The sequence below is a fragment of the Oryctolagus cuniculus genome, chromosome 17 (genome assembly GCF_051225735.1).
Source record: "Oryctolagus cuniculus isolate XC-2025 breed Fujian yellow rabbit chromosome 17, ASM5122573v1, whole genome shotgun sequence".
Classification (NCBI taxonomy): Eukaryota; Metazoa; Chordata; class Mammalia; order Lagomorpha; family Leporidae; genus Oryctolagus; species Oryctolagus cuniculus.
Window position 1 is genome coordinate 61,341,841 of NC_142883.1, and position 14,097 is coordinate 61,355,937.

The 14,097-nt window shown below is 42.6% G+C and overlaps 1 long non-coding RNA gene across 1 annotated transcript in view; it reads left to right on the top strand.

Moving 5' to 3' along the window:
* LOC149121266 (uncharacterized) overlaps nt 1–14,097 on the top strand; it is a 98,161-nt gene that overhangs the window by 16,456 nt on the left and 67,608 nt on the right. The window lies entirely within an intron of this gene.

A 14,097-nucleotide genomic window follows, 5' to 3' on the forward strand; every position in this document is an offset into this window, starting at 1 on the left:
TCTCTGTTACTTACTTTGGAAATATATATGTTGCATGTATTTTTGAGTATATACAGCTCTAGAAATAATGGTCATAGTAAATTCCTCCCTTCTGCAGTATCAGATTATCCCATATAGCTCCACAGTTAAAGGAACCACTGTCTGTTCTGTAGACCAATAGGAGTACATACACAGTTATGTACACTTCCTCCGCAGTTTGTTCAGAACATGTACACATTTACAGATGTGTGTGTAATGTGTATTTGTCTAAGAGTTTTAACTTTTGTTGTGGATACGATATGGGTTTCCACCTGTCAATGTAGAAGCAAGGGACTTCTGGAAAGATTAATGGCCTGGGGACTGGGGATGACCCATGGCCTTGCTCCTGTCTTCCTGCTATGTCCATGGGCAACATACATGTGCACACACGTCCAACAGTTTTTCCAAGTGTCTTGGCCTAGGATTAGTGGGTCCTAAAATAGACAGTCTCCTTATGCATCCACCTTGGCTTTCAGACCAGACATCCAGCCTGTGACCTGGTGAGGGGTATCTTTCACATGGGGGTGTTGTCAGTAAAGGGTGTTGTCAGCCATGGGTCCTGAGCGCCTCAGGTGTGGGAGGCGTACAGCATGTGGACTCCAGGTGTTTCCAAGAGAGTCAGTGAGCTGGCCCTGCAGTTCTCCTGGGCAGTATCTCTAGGACATGCTGCTTTGGCCAGAGCTGGCTTTCCCAGAGTGTGTAGCCTTCAGGCCTGTGCCATTTCCTGGTCTCTGAGAAGTCCCCAAACAACCCCATTTTGGTTGCACTGTGACAGGACCATCCCTCCAGCCTCATGCCATCTGACCTGGTGCCTAGGTTTACTACCTACAAGGTAACCTCCCCAGAAACACAGATTAGGGGGAGAGGCCAGGCTTCACCTACCCTTGTTGACCCGGGAGTCTTTAAGTGCCACAAGTTTTCAAAATGTGGGTTTTCTTTCTGGAAAAGAGTGGCCAACAATCCACTGATGTTGAGGTCCCTGGTTTCAGGGCTGATGCACTGACACGTCCATGGTGATTGGTGTCATCCCAAGGTCAATGGAACTATCAGCAAGGATCTCTCTGGGTGTTTCTGACCCCCATGCTTTCCAGCACAGAAGAGGAGGGCTCAGTGGCCCCTCTGTGAAGAGCTTGAGTGTGTCTGTCCAATTCTGTATGAGCTCTTTGGGGCTGTGAATATTAGTTTTGTAAGCCCAATGTGTTGTGAACGTCAGGTATGTGGATGTTACAGATTGGTTTCTATCTGTATTTATTTCTTTTTTTTATCTTTTATTTAATGAATATAAATTTCCAAAGTACGACTCATGGGTTACAATGGCTTCCCCCCCCATACCGTCCCTCCCACCCACAACCCTCCCCTTTCCCACTCCCTCTCCCCTTCCATTCACATCAAGATTCATTTTCAATTATCTTAATATACAGAAGATCAGCTTAGTATACCTTAAGTAAGGATTTCAACAGTTTGCTCCCACACAGAAACATAAAGTGAAAAATAATAGATGATTTTTTTTAAATGATGATGAAATCAGATCAGACCTATTGTCATGTTTAATCCCAGTGAGAGTCAAGTTGGGAATTGATAATTTCTTTTTTTTTTTTTTTACAGAAGATCAGTTTAGTGTACGTTAAGTAAAGATTTCAATCGTTTGCACCCCCATAGAAACACAAAGTGAAATATACTGTTTGAGTACTCGTTATAGCATTAAGCCTCAATGTACAGCACATTAAGGACAGAGATCCTACATGAGGAGTAAGTGCACAGTGACTCCTGTTGTTGACTTTACAAATTGACACTCCTGTTTATGGCATCAGTAATCTCCCTATGCACCAGTCATGAGTTTCCAAGGCTAGGGAAGCCCCTTGAGTTCTCCGACTCTTATCTTGTTTAGACAAGGTCATAGTCAAAGTGGAGGTTCTCTCCTCCCTTCAGAGAAAGGTACCTCCTTCTTTGAAGACCTGTTCTTTCCACTGGGATCTCACTCACAGAGATCTTTTTGCCAGAGTGTCTTGGCTTTCCATGCCTGAAATACTCTCATGGGCTTTTCAGCCAGATCTGAGTGCCTTTAGGGCTGATTCTGAGGCCAGAGTGCTATTTAGGACATCCACCATTCTATGAGTCTGCTGAGTATCTCACTTCCCATGTTGGATCACTCTCCCCTTTATTTATTCTATCGGTTAGTGTTAGCAGATACTAGACTTGTTTATGTGCTCCCTTTGACTCTTAGTCCTTTCATTATGATCAATTGTGAACTGAAATTGATCACTTGGAATAGTGAGATGGCATTGGCACATGCCACCTTGATGGGATTGAATTGGAATCCCCTGGTATGTTTCCAATTGGGGCAAGTCAGCCCGAGCATGTCCCAAATTATACATCTCTTCCCTCTCTTATTCCCACTCTTATGTTTAACAGGGATCACATTTCAGTTAATTTTCAACACTTAAGAATAACTGTGTGATAATTACAGAATTAAACCAGTCATATTAAGTAGAACAGACAAAAAAAAAAACTACTAAGAGGGATAATGTATTAAGTTGTCCATTAGCAGTCAGGGCTATGCTGATCAAGTCACCATTTCTCATAGTGTCCATTTCACTTCAGGAGGTTTCCTTTTTGGTGTTCAGTCAGTTGTCACCGATCAGGGAGAACATATGGTATTTGTCCCTTTGGGACTGGCTTACTTCACTCAGCATGATGTGTTCCAGATTCCTCCATTTTGTTGCAAATGACTGGATTTCGTTGTTTCTTACTGCGGTATAGTATTCTAAAGAATACATGTCCCATAATTTCTTTATCCAGTCTACCATTGATGGGCATTTAGGTTGGTTCCAGGTCTTAGCTATTGTGAATTGTGCTGCAATAAACATTAGGGTGCAGACCGCTTTTTTGTTTATCAATTTAAACTCCTTTGGGTAAATTCCAAGGAGTGGGATGGCTGGGTCGAACGGTAGGGTTATATTCAGGTTTCTGAGGAATCTCCAGACTGATTTCCATAGTGGCTTGACCAGTTTGCATTCCCACCAACAGTGGGTTAGTGTCCCTTTTTCCCCACATCCTCGCCAGCATCTGTTGTTGGTAGATTTCTGTATGTGAGCCATTCTAACCGGGGTGAGGTGAAACCTCATTGTGGTTTTGATTTGCATTTCCCTGATTGCTAGTGACCTTGAACATTTTTTCATGTGCCTGTTGGCCATTTGGATTTCCTCTTTTGAAAAATGTCTATTGAAGTCCTTGGCCCATCTCTTAAGTGGGTTGTTGGTTTTGTTTTTGTGGAGTTTCTTGATCTCTTTGTAGATTCTGGTTATTAACCCTTTATCTGTTGCATAGTTTGCAAATATTTTTTCCCATTCTGTCGGTTGTCTCTTCACTCTCCTGACTGTTTCTTTTGCAGTACAGAAACTTCTCAATTTGATGCAATCCCAATAGTTGATTTTGGCTTTGACTGTCTGTGCCTCCTGGGTCTTTTCCAGAAATTCTTTGCCTGTGCCAATATCTTGAAGTGTTTCTCCAATGTTCTCTAATAACTTCATGGTGCCAGGACATAGATTTAGGTCTTTAATCCACGTTGAGTGGATTTTTGTGTAAGGTGTAAGGTAGGGGTCTTGCTTCATGCTTCTGCACGTGGAAATCCAGTTTTCCCAGCACCATTTATTGAATAGACTGTCCTTGCTCCAGGAATTAATTTTAGATCCTTGATCAAATATAAGTTGGCTGTAGATGTTTGGATTGATTTCTGGTGTTTCAATTCTGTTCCATTGGTCTATCCATCTGTTTCTGTACCAGTACCATGCTGTTTTGATTACAACTGCCCTGTAGTATGTCCTGAAGTCTGGTATTGTGATGCCTCCGGCTTTGTTTTTGTTGTACAAGATTGCTTTAGCTATTCAAGGTCTCTTGTGCCTCCATATGAATTTCAGCATCATTTTTTCTATATCTGCGAAGAATGTCTTTGGTATCTTGATTGGGATTGCATTGAATCTATAGATTGCTTTTGGGAGAATGGACATTTTGATGATGTTGATTCTTCCAATCCATGAGCATGGAAGATTTTTCCATTTTTTGGTATCCTCTTCTATTTCTTTCTTTAAGGTTTTGTAATTTTCATCGTAGAGATCTTTAACGTCCTTGGTTAAGTTTATTCCAAGGTATTTGATTGTTTTTGTAGCTATTGTGAATGGGATTGATCTTAGCAGTTCTTTCTCAGTCATGGCATTGCTTGTGTATACAAAGGCTGTTGATTTTTGTGCATTGATTTTATATCCTGCCACTTTGCCAAACTCCTCTATGAGTTCCAATAGTCTCTTAGTAGAGTTCTTTGGATCCTCTAAGTACAGAATCATATCGTCTGCAAAGAGGGATAGTTTGACTTCTTCCTTCTTGATTTGTATTCCTTTGATTTCTTTTTCTTGTCTGATGGCTCTGGCTAAAACTTCCAGAACTATGTTAAATAGCAGTGGTGAGAGTGGGCATCCCTGCCTGGTGCCAGATTTCAGTGGAAATGCTTCCAACTTTTCCCCATTCAATAGGATGCTGGCTGTGGGTTTTTTATAAATTGCTTTGATTATATTGAGGAATGTTCCTTCTATACCCAGTTTGCTTAGAGTTTTCATCATGAAAGGGTGTTGTATTTTATCAAATGCTTTCTCTGCATCAATTGAGATAACCATATGGTTTTTCTTCTGCAGTCTGTTAATGTGGTGAATCACATTGATTGATTTGCGAATGTTGAACCATCCCTGCATACCAGGGATGAATCCCACTTGGTCTGGGTGGATGATTTTCCTGATGTGTTGTTGTATTCTATTGGCGAGAATTTTATTGAGGATTTTTGCATCTATGTTCATCAGGGATATTGGTCTGTAATTCTCTTTCAGTGCTGCATCTTTCTCTGGCTTAGGGATTAAGGTGATGCTGGCTTCATAGAAAGAATTTGGGAGGATTCCCTCTTTTTTGATTGTTCTGAATAGTTTGAGAAGAAATGGGATTAGTTCTTCTTTAAATGTCTGGTAGAATTCAGCAGTGAATCCATCTGGTCCTGGGCTTTTCTTTGTTGGGAGGGCCTTTATTACTGTTTCAATTTCTGTTTCAGTTATGGGTCTATTTAGGTTTTCTATGTCTTCATGGTTCAATTTTGGTAGATTGCATGTGTCCAGGAATCTATCCATTTCTGATAGGTGTTCCTGTTTGCTGGCATACAGGTCCTTGTAGTAATTTCTGATGATTCTTTTTATTTCTGTGGTGTCTGTTGTTAGGTTTCCTTTTTCATCTCTGATTTTATTGATTTGGGTCTTTTCTCTTCTTTTTTTAGTTAGTTGGGCCAATGGGGTGTCAATTTTGTTTATTTTTTCAAAAAACCAGCTTCTCGCTTGGCTGATTTTTTGTAGTGTTTTTTTTGGATTCAATCCTGTTAATTTCTTCTCTGGTTTTAATTATTTCTCTTCTCCTACTAGATTTGGGTTTGGTTTGCTGCAGTTTATCTAGGTCCTTGAGATGCGCTGAATGCTCATTTATTTGGTACCTTTCCAATTTCTTGATATAGGCACCTATTGCTATAAATTTGCCTCTCAATACTGCTTTTGCTGTATCCCATAAGTTTTGATATGTTGTGTTGTTGTCTTCATTTACTTCCAGAAAGTTTTTGATTTCTCTTTTGATTTCTTGAATGACCCAGTGTTCATTCAGGAGCATGTTGTTCAGTCTCCATGTGTTTGCATACTTTCTGGGGTTTCCTGAGTTGCTAATTTCCAGCTTCATCCCGCTGTGGTCTGAGAAGCTGCATGGTATGATTCTAATTCTTTTAAATTTGCTGAGACTTGCTTTATGGCCTAGTATGTGATCAATCCTAGAGAAGGTTCCATGCGCTGCTGAGAAGAATGTGAAGTCTGTAGATGTAGGGTTGAAAGTTCTGTAGATATCTGTTAGATCCATTTGGGCAATAGTGTCAATTAAATCTGCTGTTTCCTTGTTGATCTTCTGTCCGGATGATCTGTCTATTTCTGAGAGTGGAGTATTGAAGTCCCCCAGTACTATTGTATTGGAATCTAAATCTCCCTTTAAGTCCCTTAACATATCTTTTAAATAGACCGGTGCCCTGTAATTAGGTGCATATACATTTATAATAGTTACATCTTCCTGTTGAATTGAACCCTTAATCATTATATAGTGTCCCTCTTTGTCTCTCTTAACAGTTTTTGTATTGAAGTTTATTTTGTCTGATATTAATATGGCTACACCTGCTTTTTTTTGGTTTCTGTTGGCGTGGAATATCTTTTTCCAACCTTTCACTTTCAGTCTGCATGCCTCTTTGTTAGAGGGATGTGTTTCTTGTAGGCAACAAATAGTTGGGTTGTGTTCTTTGAGCCAGTTAGCCAAACGGTGTCTTTTAACTGAAGAATTCAGACCATTAATGTTCAATGTGACTATTGATACGTAGTGACTTTGCCCTGCCATTTTCCCGGAAATATTTTCTAGTATATGCTTTGAGCTTCCCATGCTCTTTTACTGGTAGGTGTTCTTCCTTTCCCTTCTTTCATATTGATGGCCGTGTTTCTGTGTTTCTGAGTGTAGCACATCTTTAAGTATCTTTTGCAGGGCCGGACGAGTGGCCACAAAGTCTTTCAATTTCTGTTTGCTATGAAAGGTCTTTATTTCACCTTCATTCACAAATGAGAGCTTGGCAGGATATAATATTCTGGGCTGGCAATTTTTCTCTCTTAGCACCTGTGCTATGTCTCGCCATTCCCTCCTAGCCTGTAGGGTTTCTGATGAGAAGTCAGCTGTGAGTCTGATTGGAGATCCTCTGAGAGTAATCTGACGTTTCTCTCTTGCACATTTTAGGATCTTTTCTTTATGTTTCACTGTGGTAAGTTTAATTACCACGTGTCGTGGTGAGGATCTCTTTTGGTCATGTTTATTGGGGGTTCTATGAGCTTCCTGTACTAGGATATCTCTGTCCTTCTCCAAACCTGGAAAGTTCTCTGCTAGTATCTCACTAAAAAGGCCTTCCAATCCTTTCTCTCTCTCCATGCCTTCAGGAACTCCTAGAACTCGAATGTTGGGTTTTTTAATAGTATCCTGTAGATTCCCAACAATATTTCTTAGGTTTCTAATTTCCTCTTCTTTTCTTTGGTTTGACTGTATGTTTTCCTGTGCTCTATCTTCTAAGTCCGATATTCTCTCTTCTGCTTCACCCATTCTGTTTTTAAGGCTTTCTAATGTGTTTGTCATTTGATCTGTTGAGCTCTTCATTTCATTTTGATTTCTCTTCACTATTACACTTTCCTGTTCTACTAGTTTCTGAGTTTCATTTTGACTCTTCCTTAAAATTTCATTTTCACGAGAGAGATTTTCAATCTTGTCCATTAAGGATTTCTGTAGTTCAAGGATTTGCTTTTGAAAACTTCTAAATGTTCTTATCATAGATTTTTTGAAATCCGTATCTTGCATTTCTTCTATCTCATTATCTTCATACTCTTGGCTTGGGGTGTTTTGCTTATTTGGAGGCATCATAGTGTCATCGTTGATCTTGCTCCCTCTATTTCTGTGTTTGTTACTCGGCAGAGTTAATTCTTCTTGCGTCACTGTGCATTTTTTTTTCTTTTTTTTTTTTATACTGTGTCCGTGTTAAGTGGACTGCCTGCTGTTGGAGGAGCCTTGGAGGCTTGAGATGGGTGCGGCCTGAGAGCTCTGCCTGGTTCTTCCTGGTTAAGGGTGTGCAAAGGTGACACCCTCAGGTTATGCGTGGTAAATCTCTCTCTTTTTATTTATTTATTTATTTTATTTATTCAGGGGGTAAGTAACACCGCAGGGCAGGGCTGTGCAGAATTGATGGTATTTAGCTTCCAGTCTTTGGCTCCTCTGGACTCCCACTGGGTTGCCTAGGCTACTGAATTGTAGTGACTCAGTTCCTTAGCTCTCCCCCATTGATATGTAAATCCAGAGAGGAGGCCTGCTCTTTGTCTCTTGGGAATTCTTCAAGCCTTGCAGCCTTGTAACCTTTGCAAGGTTAGGGGGAAGAGAAACCCCGAAGCTTTTTTTTTTCCTTCTTTCCAGTAGTGAGTTTGCTGCACTTTCCGGCCCCCCTCTAGATTCTGACCCCCGTTTCCCCACCAATGTCTCGGGTTATTGAGCTCACCTCCCCTTCCAGCGCTGATGTGTGGACTTGGAGCCCTGAGCGTCCCAAGTCTCCCCGCTGTTGTCTGTGTGGCATGCACTCCCCTTGGAGCACTGGCGCGCAGACCCTGGGGCTTCTGCGGCTCGGTCCCGCGACTTGGCTTCCGCGCAGTGGGCGACCTTGTTCTCCCAGTAGGTCCTCCGATTCACGGCTGCTCCATCCAGAAGGGTTTCCCCTGCAATTTTTTTTTTTGGTTCTATTTTCTGCGGCTACCGTAACTCCCCTTTTATTAAACTAAATTTTCCCGGACTATCGGTGCGCGCCCTCACTATTCCACCATCTTGGCTCTCCCTATCTGTATTTATTTCTAGGATACATGTTTTATGTATTTTTGGTGTGCACATTTGTAAATTAAAGGTTGTCCTGACTTCCTCCTTCCTTTGAGAGGGAAGCATCCCGGAAGGAAGGATGCAGCTTTACAAGTAAAAAACAACTTTCTTTTTCTTTTTTAAAAAAAGATTTGTTTATTTGAAAGGCAGCACTAGAGAGAGGAGAGAAAGATAGAGAGAGAGATAGAGTGAGAGAGAAAGAGAGAGAGAAATCTTCATCCACCATTTCACTCCCGTGGTGGCTGCAACAGCCAGGGCTGGACCAGGTAGAAGCCAGGAGCCAGGAGTTTCATTCAGGTCTTCCACGAGGGTGTAGGAGCCCAAGCACTTGGGCCATTTTCTTCTGCTTTCCCAGGCACATTAACAGGGAGCTACATCAGAAGTGGAGCAGGGGCTAATGCTGTGGCATAGTGGTTAAAGTCACCTCTTATAGTACCTGCATCCCATATAGGTGCCCGTTCAAGACCTGGCTGCTTCACTTCTGATCCAGCTTCCTACTATGGCCTGGGAAAACAATGGAAGATGGCCCAAGATGGAAGATTCTCTCTCTCTCTCACTCTCACTCTCTCTCTTTCTCTCTTTGCCTATGCCTATACCTATGCCTATGCCTCTCTGAAACTCTGCCTTTCAAATAAATAAATATATTAAAAAAGTGGAGCAGCTGGGACTTGAACTGGCACCCTTATGGGATGCCGGCACTGCAGGCAGCAACTTTACCCACTATACCATAGTGAGCCCCCAAATTTTATTTTTCAAAGTATAGAGCTATTTATAAAGTTATATATGTGTCTTTAAACATTCATTCAGTACTTTCACACATTTCCTTAAATACATCAAGGGAGGAATGTGCCCCAAAAGGTTACTTTTGCTACATATCCCTTGCAGCACTCAAATTCCCATTAATGAACCAGGAGTCGTCCGGAAATCTCATTGACATGAGATCCGGGGACTCATGGCTGATCTAGATGCTCACTCTGTCCCTATCTCCTGATCTTAGATGATGCATAGACAGCTCACATCCCTGTGCCCTCCAACAAGGGAGATAACCCACTCACCACCAGAAGGTCCTATATTAGACCCATTCTTGTGCTCCTACCTGGTTTTTCATGCTTTATCCTCAGCCTCTGGTGTGGGGGTTTGTTGTCTCCCACATGTCCCATTCGAATAGCCAGTAAACCAGCCACAGGTCCGTAATGCCCCTCCAAGCACATGAGAGGCTTAACAGGAGTGGTTTCCAGGAAGTTACTTCTCTGGCCTCCTGCTCACTGTGTCTGAGGCTGTAGCTCCTGTTCCACCCACTGTTATCCCTTTTAGACTTGCTGACTCTGAGCTATCTGCACCATGCACAAGTGCATCAGGAGGCCAGCCCAGTGCCTCCTCTGCATGCCATGCCTATGTTTCTGAAGTCACAGGTGCACACCATGCCATCCATCAATCCTGCCAACCGATGCCTGGACAGTCTGGGGAGAGATCACCTGTGCATGCTTGTAGGGTATCAGAGGCTTGAAGAGCTTGTATGATATTAATCTTGTCTTTTGCTAACAAGCGATGCCATGTGTATGTGTTTGTGTGTTGGGGGGCAGGGCTAAGATGCAGCTGTGGGGGTCAGTGTTGTGGCACAGCAGGCTATACTGTCACCTGCAATGCCGGTATCCCACATGGCCACCAGTTTATGACCGGCTGCTCCACCTCCCACCCAGCACCTTGCTAATGCACTTGGAAAAGCAGTGGAAGATGGCCCAAGTGCCTGGGCCCCTGCACCCACGTGGGAGATCCAGATGAAGCTCCTGGCTTCTGCCTTTGGCCTGACCCAATCCCAGCTGTTATGGCCATTTGGAGAGTGAACCACCAGTAGATGGAGGATCTCTCTCTCTCTCTCTCTCTCTGACTCTGCCTTTCAAATAAATAAATAAATCTTGAAAATGAAAGATGCAGCTGTGGGCCTGGCTCAGCCATTCCACCCACCAATGGGTGTCCCTGGACAGTGAGCAGTAGAACATCCCCAGGCTCCAGGGAGCCAGAGTTCATTCATGAACTCCTGGTTTGTGAGTATAAGATCATCATTTTGTTTTCCAAGCCACCCATCATGTAGTGTGTGTGTATGTGTGTGTGTAAATCTTTAATTGCTCAGGAATTGGATTCATGACATTATATGGATGACAGTTTTTTTCCTGTACATTAATTTTTATATATCAGCAAAGAAAATTCAAAGAGTACTTTTGCTTAGAGAGTTTATTTCCAACGTAGTGCATTTAAGGACAAGGGCAAATCAGTAAGATGATCCTTGGCCATTCTGTGTCAAACACAAGGAATTGTGGTAAGCCAGCTGTTTATGCTTGAACTTGGCAAAACTCATTTCTGCTGGAGTTGTGGACCTAGGTGAACCTGATCTTGCATGTACCTGTTTGATAGTCTAAGGGATTCAAAATGCATAGCACTCACTAAAACTAACTAACTAAAAAACATTTTGGTAACTGAAACCAAATTTTTCTGAAATAAGACTGATGTAAAAGTAAAGTGAAAATTACCAATTCTAAACTCAAATGCCACAAATATAAATAAAAAAAAGCTCCTAAATTTTGTGATTCAAAGAAACCAAAAGAAACTAAAACTTAATGATCCTATGAATGAAATGGTGACTGATAAAGACAGGCTAACCAGTCACTCAGAGAAAAGAATTTTGTAGACATCATAGAAAGTAACTGCATAATCTCAGAGATTCTGATACTGACTCTTCATAGAAAGGGATCTTATAAATCTAGATTTGCAAAGTTGGGGGCCATTGTTTCCTTATATAACAGGCCTTCCTATGGAGTAGCAATAATCCAGTTAAGTTGAAAAAGGGGTTTTCAGAGGCGAATCTCATATGGAATAATGGTAAATTGCAGAGCTAAGAAATCAGGTGTCATGTTTTTCAGCATTGCACAAAAGCAACTGAGAGAAGCTATGTGAAGTAAGACAAGTCTTTCTGAATCCTATTGCTCATGCAGAATTCCCAAAACCAAATTTTCTATTAAAAGGAACAAAACCAGAATCTTGGTGGCAATATGCCCATCCCCATATAAAAGTACTAGAGGGAGGAATCAGTAATAAAGAGAGAGAAAGTACTCTCTGATACATGAAAATGCTTCCATCTTTGTGTAATTTGTGTTCTCAGCGGGGTAGTTTTCAGGATGAGGGAGACATGGTTGCGACAATGATACCAAGCATGGAAGGACATGATACTAAGAATCAGGGAAGCTCAGAAATGAATGGGCAGACTCAGGAAAGAAGGAGGAAAACAGGAAAAACTAACATCACCCATGAAATGCAAACCAGAGGAAACACAAACAGATCTGTGCCTTTCAGGAAACAGAAGGTGAGAGAGGAAATATACAGAATAGGAGCTTGACCAAAGATTTCAGAAGATGAGAGAGGAATACCAGAAGTTGAATACCTGCATGTGTATGAATGAGATTGCTGGAAGAGGAAAAACCAATGCAATGATCTAAAGCTAATAATTATAATTCAGACTGTTTCCGGAAATGACAATATGCTCTCAAACTCCTCCTTCACAGAAAACTGGGTCATACTTTGAGTGAGTGAAGCCATTTATAGTCTAGTAAAATCTGGGAATTATATGAAAAATATTCAGAGATCTAGAATACAGGGATGAGTAACATAGAAGGGAATGAAAATGATCCAGCTGGTCTGGGTTGGGAGGAAAAAGAAGACAATATTTAAGATGCTCAAGAAGAGACTAGCACTTTGTGCCATCCAAGCTGCCATTAGGTGAAAAATAACATTGGCATCCAAGTCTTTGTGAGAGATCTTGGGTGAGATGAACCCCATGATCCCTTCCAGAGGAAGGAACAGACGTGAGACAAAAACCCTAGAAAGTCATTACTGTAAGGACAGATTTTAACAGCCAACCTGGCAGTGACTTTGTTCAGTGAAGACCAAATGAGATTCCTCTCGAGGGAGTGATGATGGTGGTACTCCCTAGGGTGACTGCTCTCTGATTAAGTTCTGCCTTTGCTAAAGGTGTTTTCTTATGATGTATTTATTTTACAGAAAAGCATGTGAAGATCAACTAGTACTAGGTGAAAGAATTTAATATAAAGCTCGCAGAGGACTGGTGAGGAGGGATGTGGCTGATGTTGTGTCTCCTGTGTAGTTCAAGTTTCCAATGGCGTGGGAAACTCCAGCTCCTCTGATTGCCAGGACTCCACACTGCAGACTTCCGAGCAGCTAAAGATGTCTGCAAGAAAGACACAGGAGCAGGGGTCAGTGGGGGGACAGGGATGAGGCTGGGGTGGGGACAGTGGGGTGGGTGTGCAGCTCTCAGAAGGCTCCTGTGCCCTGGGAGGTAACCGTAGGTCCTGAACTCCACAGCAGTCAGGGCCATGGGGCACTGAGGCCCATCTGGATGGGGTGTGGATGTCCTACAATTGTGAATTCCCCTAGGCACTCACCTGGGCAGCCTTCATGGGACTGGCTACTTTGGCAGTGAACCTGATGCACGGGAAGGGGGAGGTCTCTTGGCCCCTGGGATTACAAATCCAAGGCCCACTCCCCTGGGTCTTGTGAGGAGCAGGAGGTCTGATGACACAGAATGGGAGTCCTGACCTTGCCCACTCAGTCCTTACCCCACAGGTCTGGGGCCTGTGAGCTGCATGTTAATTATGGACAACTGCACAGAGCCCTTTGGTTTCCTTCCCTAATCTTGTGGAAGTTCTTTCTATCCTCCCTGTAAAAGTCATCTCAGAGATTTTATTGGCAAAGAATCATTCTGTGGCATTAAAACCCCACCACTATTGCTTTAGTATATTTTGGCATGGAACATGTGATGGAAGACTTTCTTTTGAAGACATACAGCCAATGTGTATTTGTAATTGAAGTATAGATTAGAGCACAAATGAGAAGAACAGAGGGGCTTGGGGCCCTGCTCCTGCTACTCTTCAAAGTGAGCTTTGCCTTGAATTGCTGGCAAGTGTTTGAATTTTTTTTTTTAGTTTTTTTTTGTTTTTTGGTTTTTGGTTTTTTTGACAGGCAGAGAGAAAGGGGCAGAGAGAAAGGTCTTCCTTTTCTATTGGTTCACCCCTCAATGGCCTCTGTGGCTGGTGTGCTATGGCTGGCGCACGGCACTTATCTGAAGCCAGGAGCCAGGTTCTTCCTCCTGGTCTCCCCAATGCGGGTGCAGGGCCCAAGGACCTGGGCCATCCTCCACTGCACTCCTGGGCCACAGCAGAGAGCTAGGCTGGTAGAGGAGCAACCAAGACAGAATCAGGCGCTCTGACTGGGACTAGAACCTGGTGTGCCGGTGCCGCAAGGTGGAGGATTAGCCTAGTGAGCCATGGCACTGGCCCAAATGTTTGAATTTGACAGGTACATAGGAAATTTTACACCCAGAAAAATAAAGCAATCAACATATAAAAAAGGCTCTAAGAAAGGAGGCTGAGGTCCCCAAAAGGCCTGGAGCTCTTGTGTTCTGTGCTGGCTCCTATTTGGTGTCAGGATGGGCTGGGTACCCACAAGGATGCAAAAGTGGGTGCAGTGGGCTCTTTTCCTGGTGTGAAAAGACACCCAAAGGCACCT